Here is an 8,967-nt window from a genome sequence, read left to right as displayed (position 1 = left end):
TGGAAGATGTGATACAAATGTTGATGAATAAGGAAATCTTTTAGCCAAATCTACTAGTGTAATCGATACCTTAGTTCCAACTTTATATGTAGTTTTTTCATGAAAATGAAGGCCTGGCAGAATGTTTGCATCCCCCTGCATTGCTTTTCTTTCAACCTCCATGTGAACCTGATATAAACCCCAGAGCAACCACAATAATTTTAATGAAGCAAGAAAATGTAAATATGGAACAGATAAGAGTGCTTTTAACCAAGAAGCAGCACATGAGGAAGATGAGGAGGATAAAATTTTTGATTTAATAAGATGTAATTTAACCAATTTAAGGAATATGTAGGTTATCGTCATCAACCATTTCAATCATCTAATCTATGCTCAAAGGAGAAAAACAACAAACAGGAAAATCCAGTCACATCAAAAGCCTTCAATAGAAAAATACCCGCTCTCTTATTGTAGTTAATAACCCGTCATTCCATTGCTCACCATCTAAACAAATTTCTGCAAAATAAACAACTTTTTATTAAAGAAGCAATATATCACACTTAATCATATGCAATGGGTGCTCAAAAAAATCAAAATTAAAAATCAAAGAAAGAGTGAGAGTTTGCAAGAGCTACACTAGTTAAACGGTAATGCAACAACTAGACTGCCAAATCTGTTTATGCATCCGCGTGAAGTGTCCTCTAAATACCATACTTTAAAAACCAGTATAGCTCATGCACTACAGGCATCAAGCACACTCCAAAAAAAGGTGACCACAGCTATGCATAAGTCAGAAAATCTGACAGACAGGAAGCTGTTTCTTATTAACACAAGCATTCAACATTATAGTAAAGCAGTACTAAAAAAATAAGTTTAAATCAAAAAGTAAAACCTGAAGCACTTGACCTGCATATCTCTGAGCTGCTGCATCTTGCTCAGCAAATCTGTGAGCATCTTCTGTTACCGTTTGTTTTTGCTCTACCCTCATCAAAACCTATCAGATAAGTCATAATCAATATATTGTTAGAAATCTTTATCACATAAGAGAGAACAAGAACCAACTTTTTACATATTTAATTGTCAAACATAAAGCAATGCAAAACCTGAAGCATGACATTTTCTTGTTCTTGCTTATCAGCAAGGGCATGTCGAAGCTCAGCAACCTCTCGCTCCAATTGTTCAACCTGAAGCTCATAAGCAAATAGTTAATATGAAAAATATTTTATTTAACATTTTAAACTAGGTAGAAGAATAAATAAGAACTCAACCACTAAACAAGCATCTTGCTTACAAAAATTTTAATAATTATATCAAACCATTTTAGCAGATTTCGAGTAGAAAAGGTGAAAAACTTAGTAGGAATTCCCCACCTCTCTCTCTTTCCTCTTCGATTCAAAAACCACAAAATATGATCAGGAAAAAGAAATCAAAATACACCACATCTATAGAAAGAGCTCCAAAAACAAAATACCTTCAAGCTTCTAGCTCTGCAATCGAGGTTATCTTCTGGATGTAACTAGATGTAAATAATAATTACAAATCTTTATTCCAACAGTTTAAATATAATTGTCATAGCCCTACAGCTCTCCAAACAAGTTCATCTACTTCCAAAAATAGAAAGAAAAAAATATATATATATATATATATATATAGAGTACAAACCAATAAACCAACTTCAATAAAACATACCAAAATACCCCACACCCTATGAGAAGCAGCATAGTCCACACCCTAGGGATCATCAATGAATAGTTCCAGAGATTTTCACCCTAGTGAAGCAACACCAAACCCCCCCCCCCTCTCCCCCCGCGACCCCGAATTAGGGCCTACTTGCCAACCTTTTAGAATTGACTTCAGTTTTTCTACAGCTGAAATGGCACTGACAATAGGATTAGCATTAATCTTAATTTTGGAAACCCCATAATTTACTTTTAAATTACTTATCGTATCAAGAGTTCCAATGATTGAGTAAGTATTTTATACTGCTCTGAATTATGATGCTATTAAGATAATGTTGTAACAATGATTAAATTTTTTTTTTTTCATAAAATTGCAATTTTTAAAATGCTAAACATACTTTCTTTGATACTATCCTGTGCATTGCAATTCGCATTGTTCAACAGCTATAGAAATATTAACTTTGCATAGAAACTATAAGGGCAGTTTGGTTATAAACATAATTTCTTCCTCTTTTCCTCCTATTACTTGACATAAGAAAACTTTAGTTTTTTGCCGGGGGATGTTGAATAAGAGCAAATCAACTAAAATCTCGGGACACATAACCAAGAGATAGATGTATCCTAGATGAAGATATTTGTTCTCCTATGAACTTAATGATTTTCTTGTTTTTTGAAAAAAAATATATGTATATAGATAAAACATATGAACATACCTTTCGGGGAAAAATAGATTGCAAGGTGACTTTTGGGGAAAAACATAGTTCCAGGTTTCAAAATAAGTAGACAGAAATGGAGACTTAGTTGATGAGATGTATTACAAGCAACTGGTGGGTAGTTTAATGTATCTCACTGCCATGAGACTGGACATGATGTTTGTTACTTGTCTCATAAGTACATATCTGGCAAAACCAATGGAAATTCATCTACAGGCAGCTAAAAAATGTGTACAAAAAAATATTAGAAAATAAGTTTCAATGGTTTCCTATTGGTGAAAAATACAAAATTAAAGCCTACATTTTGCACTAAGTGAAAATATTTTGCTGTTATCCTTAATAAAATATTCTCTTGGAAGAAAAGGAAGACATTATTTATCATTTTGAGAAACTACTTTTAACTTAATAAAGCATAATCAGTCCCCGTTTGTAGTAAAACTGCACTAGGGAATTCCTTCATAATGTAAAACAATTGGAGAAAAAAAGAACGGACAATGTTTGATCCAGCTAATAAAAAGAGCCCAGTCCCTAATAATTTAATACCCCGCCATATTAAGGTTGGAAATAAATCAACATTAGTAAGATTAGTGTAGTACCTTCAACTATGTTGAATTCTTCATCAATTTGAAGGAGCTTGAAGGCACTTTGAGCATGCCAACCCTCTTCTTTTGCTTTTCGGTAGTAGATATCCTGTGAACAAATCCACCCATTATTAGAAGTCGAACATCAGACAACCCCAGAAATGGTAAAAAAGAAATTCAAACATAAACAAACAAACTCACCCTCTTATCCCTTGATGCTTTGCCCATGTTGAAAATACCTGATTGTCTCGAGGTAGTAAACCTAAACTATAAGACCAATATTTGTACCAAAAAATAACAAAAGGGCGGAACACAATGCTGTGACAAAGCAAGCGCAATTCTTCACTTCCTTTGGATCAATCACAGTTTGTGAAGGAATAATGAGAGAACAGGCCACAAAAACTGAAGAATTTAGATTTCCCAATCAGAAAGATGTTTAGCAAGAAAATGACGTAAAGAATAAAGTATGTTATCCTCCTTTCCTCTCTTTCAAACATGAGATATTTTCTCTCTCTCTCTCTCTCTCTCTCTCTCTCTCTCTCACACACACACACACACACACACACACACAAATTTTTTTTTGAAGAATTTAGAATCCCCAATCAGAAAGATGGTTAGCAAGAAAATGATGTAAAGCAGAAAATATGTTACAAAAACTGAAGAATTTAGATTTCCCAATCAGAAAGATGTTTAGCAAGAAAATGATGTAAAGAGGAAAGCATGTTATCATCCTTTCCTATCTTTAAAACATGAGAAATTGAAAATCCATATGCTAGCAATAAATAACACAAAAAATGTTCTAATTGTTCATTAATTTATAATTCCAAATTTTACACTCCACTAAAACTAATTTCTTACCTTCATATGCATAATAGTGTTTAATTTTTTCAAGAAATAATTTCATTTTCACAATTCAACTCATGCATCACATGGGTTTGCTGTTAGACATAAACTACAATAGAAAAACTAAGCTTCCAACAAATTATGGTAAAATCCAAAAGTGAAAATATGCTTCTTTTCGCTCAGGTGAAAGCTACCTAAGGTGAGAGCTACAACAATTGTAGAAGTGTGATGGTATGTTACAGTTGAAAGAATTACAAGACTTGATCTCAAGAGTTGCATCTAGGTCTTTTGGCATATCAGTCAGGTTCATAAAACACACATTAAAAAATATTTATCCCCCATTTTATTCTATTTTTCCCCTTAAACTCGAACACCCATGTGAATATTCTCTCACATTAGCAACCCTTATTAACAAGAGTTACACTACTCATATTGAATCAATTTCATACTTTCCATTAACAATAAATGAAAAATCCTAATATGACAATATTTTGAGAACCCAACTTCTAATCAGTCTTTCCTTCAAACACCTTGAGTGCATTTCGAAAATCTACCTCATCCACCTAACCAAACGAAGATAGAAGAAGCATAAAACAGAAATTTTGCCAAGGAAAGACAATAGAAGTGAAAAACAAAAAAACACATAAAAAAAGAATTTATAGTCCTATGAAAGAATAAAATCAAGTTTCCATGAACAAAGACAAGTCCCAATATGATAATATTTTGAGAACCCAATTTCTGATCGGTCTTTTCTACCTCAGTAACTTAACCAAACGAAGATTGAGGAAGCATAAAACAGAAATTTATGTTAAGAAAAGACAATACAACTACAAAATAGTCCTATGTGACAGACAACAATAAAAAAATTTAAAAAAAAAAAAACAAATTTCCATGAACAAGGGCACCAAGAGCAAAAACAACAATCCACAAAAAAATCAAATAAGGCAGAACCAGTTTAAGAGACTTGGTAAATTGACATTATTAAGTCCCATTTAAACATTCATAACAAGCACCCAAGTTAAACACTAAACCCCAAATTGAAAAGCCCCAAATTTTGAAATTGAAAAACCCTAAGCCCTAATTTTCAAATTGAAAAGCCTCAAATCAAAACTCAAAACCCTAGTATCTAAACATGCACCTGAAATTGGACGGTGGGAGGGATAGGTGCGAGAGCTCCGGTCGGAGGGAGAGGTGAGACGACTCCGTTTGCTTCGTTTGCGGGTCTTCGTCGACCGGAGGGAGAAGCGAAGACGAACCGGGCTGCGAGGGAGGTAGCTCCAAAGGACTGCTCGAGCAACGCAATGGCCATCACGAGCGAAGCAATGATTGTTGCTCCGAAGGACTGCTCTTCCCTCCGTCTCTCTTCATGGTCTCTTTTCCCTCCATCTCTTCTTCGTCTTCTCTCTCTCTCTCAAACACATCTCGCTGTTAGTCTTTCCCTATTTTTCCCTTTTTCTTTTTTTTTTTGGGACCAGGAGTAGAAATTTAGACAAAATTTTATGAGGAAATTTTAATTGAGGCAAAATTTTGCCGGGCTTGTTTCAAATATTGCGAAGAAATTTGAGACAAAATTTTGTAGTAAAAATTAGTTTTAATTTATATTTTTTTAAGTTTTATTATTCATATTTGGTTTAATTAATATTTTGAATGAAAATAAATAAATTTAAGAAATTTTATGATTTTAATTAATAAATAATAATTCTATTAAAAAATAATTATTATTATGTTCTTAATAATTTATTATTTAATTATTAATATTTTTTTGAACTAATTATTAATAGTTATTTCAAATCGTAACAAATTTAATTAATATTAGGAAACATTCAAAACTACGTAGTTTTGATACAAAATATGATATTTTCCTTGCTGTGACCACAATTTATTGGTCACCAAAGGTTTTGAGATCTCGTTTTTTTTTCCCCTCTCCCGCTATTACCTTCCATGATCATAACAGGGGGAGAGAGAGAGAGAGAGAGAGATACCTGTTGTAGCGAGCGCCGGCCGGCGACGTGCAGGTTAGCCGATGCGACAAAGATAGACGGACGGTGTAACAGAGATGAATGGGTGAGGGGGTGACAAAGAGAGATATAGAAAGTAAAATACATGCATCTAAACAGAGAGATATCTATATCTTGGTTCAATTTTATTTTTTATTGATTTTAAGTATTTGGTGACGAAATTTGGTTTTCCTCTCTAAAAATAATACATTTGGAGATGAAATTTTGTTTTTACAATGGTGACGAAAAATTTCGTCTCCAAAATGGCGCCAAATCTTCCGCCAAATTTTTTGTTTTATTTGATTTTAAACATTTGGTGACGAAATTTGGTTTTCGTCACAAAACAGTTTCTCACCCTGGGGAAAAAAAAAAAAAAGAAGGAAAAAATAATTTAGGAAAACTAATCCCAAAAAAAAAGAAGAAGAAGAAGAGAGGGAAAAATAACAGACTATTTTTTTTCATCACTACTTAATATGTCAAAATTCTTCTTTCAAAATTAGTGACAAAACAATTTTCTCACTAAAAGGCCTAAAAATATTAAAAATTATTAGTGACGAAAATATATTTCTCACCAAATGGTTTTAAAATATTTAAAATCAAATGTTTCAAAAAAAAAAAAAGATTATTGGTGACGCAAATATATTCCTCATTATTAATTTTTTAATTGTTGAAAAAAAAAATTCGCACCAAAAGTTTCTAAATTTTGGCACCATCAGAAAAAATTAGTGGGAAAAATTTAGGTGACGAAACTTATTTTTTTTCTCACCTAAAAGTAAGTATTTATTGACGGAAATAAATTTCATCTCCTATTATTTTTATATTCTTATTATACGTGACAAAATTTATAATTCCTCATGGATTATTCTTATTTAGTGACAAAATTTGTTTCCTTCACTAATTTTCGTCACCATACCAATATAGAGAATAAGAGAAAGAGACACCAGAAAAAGAGCAAAGAGAAATCACGTACTAAATCACCAAGCGAAGAAGATGTGGCGGTTACCGGCAAGGCTACTAGTGGCGGCGACGATCGGCAAGGCTAATAGAGGCAACGATGGCGATCGGCGTGGTGGAGGAGCAAGGGGTAAGACAAATTAATACCCTATTTTGAGAGAGAGAGAGATAGAGATGATAAACAGAAAAGGGGTAAAAAAAATTAATACCCTTTTTTTTTTATTGCCGCTCAATATATCAAAAATTTCCCACCAAAATTGGTGACAATATTATTTCCTCACCAAAAGATATCAAAAATATTAAAACGTTTTGGTGACGAAAATATATTCCTCACAAATAATTTTATAATTAGTGACAAATTTTTTTCTCACCAAAAGTCCCAAAATTTTGGCGCCACCAAAAAAAAAAGCGGGAAATTTTTTGGTGACGAAACTTAATTTTTCCTCACTTAAAATGAAGTATTTATTGACGAAAATAAATTTTGTCACCTACCATTTTCATTTTTTTATTATATGTGACAAAATTTATAAATTCCTCACAAATTATTTTTATTTAGTGACGAATTTTATTTTCTTCACTAGTTTTCGTCACCGTAGGTTACTTTTGTTGTAGTGCTAGCATGCATTGCTTGTGTTAATTAGTTGGTTTGGCACCCCCTAACTCATGCATTTTCAGAGCTTATGTTGCATGTTAAGTGTCCACGATATCCCTTTTCAAGTGTGCTTGAGAGTCCCACTTTTGTGCCCAAGCATTTGGGCCTTAACATGTGCATGTGTGTATGTGTGTTTTGGTCCCTTATTTTGGTCACTTTGGCCACTGTTTTGGGCCTATTTAGAGCTGCCCAAATCATGTTTAAGTCCATCTTTTCATCCATTTGCATTGCCTCATGTTCGCTTGTATGCTTGCATAAGTGTCTCGCTATGCCATGTTGCATCTTTGGCTTGCATGCCTAGGTTGCATTACATCTTGCATGCATGCCTTGTTCCTTGAATTGGTGATAGGAATTGGGCCTTGGATTGTTTGTTTTGGTTTGCATTTCATTTGACATGAAAGTTGCACACTTGACTCTTTGGGCCATCATGCATGGAAATGCGTGATTGGTGGTCCGAGAATCGAGACACATGTCCTTTTGAGTCACAAACATGATAAGGGACATGAATGGTGCATATATGCCTTGAATTGTGCTGCCATGCTTTGCCTTGCCCTCTGTTGCTGTCATTTGCAGATTCTGCAGGAACACTCTGTTGACCGGCAGTGTCAAGTGCCGACCGGCAATACCTTCTGTGCCGATAGCTTTACCAATGGCCGGTGGCCACATCCCACTGCCGGTGGCAATTTCATTCAGCCGGTGGTGTTCCCCAATGCCCAAGGAAGCAATCCTGAGGTTTTGGCAGCCTCCAGAGGAGTAAAGGAAGGAAAACAGAGGCAGCCTATGCATGGCGGTGCATTTCCGAGCAGGACCGAGCATGCATTGCATCAGGCTCTCCTCCCGAGGCGGTTTACTATTTTTCTTAGATTAGCTAATTTGTTTAGTTGATTAGGCAATTTGTAATATTTAAATAGCTTGCGCAGTTAATTAATTTGTATTATTTATTTGGTCCCTCCGAGTGAGGGCAAATCTGTAATAAGTATGGGTGCGTGTGTGTGCATGTCTTCCAACCCCCACTTCTTTCTTCCCTTTTATTTACCTGCTTATGATGGTAGATTAGGGCACGCTTAAATTAGCATACCTTATGCTATGCATGCTTGCATTCATACATTTGTCTTGCATGCACTAGGCTCGGTACATCATGCTAACTGCATTTGTACTTCAATTCCAAATTGAATACGTGCAACGATTGATCACATTTCACATGCCATGTTTAGGATTAGCCGAGCCTATCTAATTGCATCATGTATGTGTTGCATTAGTCAAATTGACATGAACTAGGACATGCATGTTTGCTAACTAGTTTACTGTTTTGGCATGGAGTACTATGTGAGTATTTTCCTGCTTTAGCATATCGCATGTGTGTGAATGCTATCACGACAGTATGCTTGCCATACGGCTAAGTGTTTATGTGATAAACTGTTTGGATGTCTGTGGGTGAAGGTTGGATTGTTTGAGTTGGAAAAACTCGTTGAAATCCGTGTTTTAGCCTACTTGCGAGTAGCAAATCCCAAAGCGCTTTTCAAAATAAACGGATATGCAATGCTTGTTTCCAAATTAGGCAATCTAGTC

The 8,967-nt window shown here is 34.5% G+C and overlaps 1 long non-coding RNA gene across 1 annotated transcript; it reads right to left on the bottom strand.

Moving 5' to 3' along the window:
* Nucleotides 1-871: 871 nt before the first annotated feature.
* Nucleotides 872-5,418, bottom strand: LOC114292271 (uncharacterized). The gene is made up of 4 exons (XR_014337960.1): nucleotides 3,154-5,418; nucleotides 2,968-3,061; nucleotides 1,083-1,163; nucleotides 872-973 (listed from the first exon to the last, which is right to left on the bottom strand). It is a non-coding gene; the product is annotated as an uncharacterized LOC114292271 (long non-coding RNA).
* Nucleotides 5,419-8,967: the final 3,549 nt, after the last annotated feature.

This window comes from Camellia sinensis, chromosome 8 (assembly GCF_055761805.1).
Source record: "Camellia sinensis isolate YWXY chromosome 8, ASM5576180v1, whole genome shotgun sequence".
NCBI classification, from domain to species: Eukaryota; Viridiplantae; Streptophyta; class Magnoliopsida; order Ericales; family Theaceae; genus Camellia; species Camellia sinensis.
Note: the sequence above shows the minus strand (reverse complement) of the source record. Positions and strands in the feature narration are given on the sequence as shown.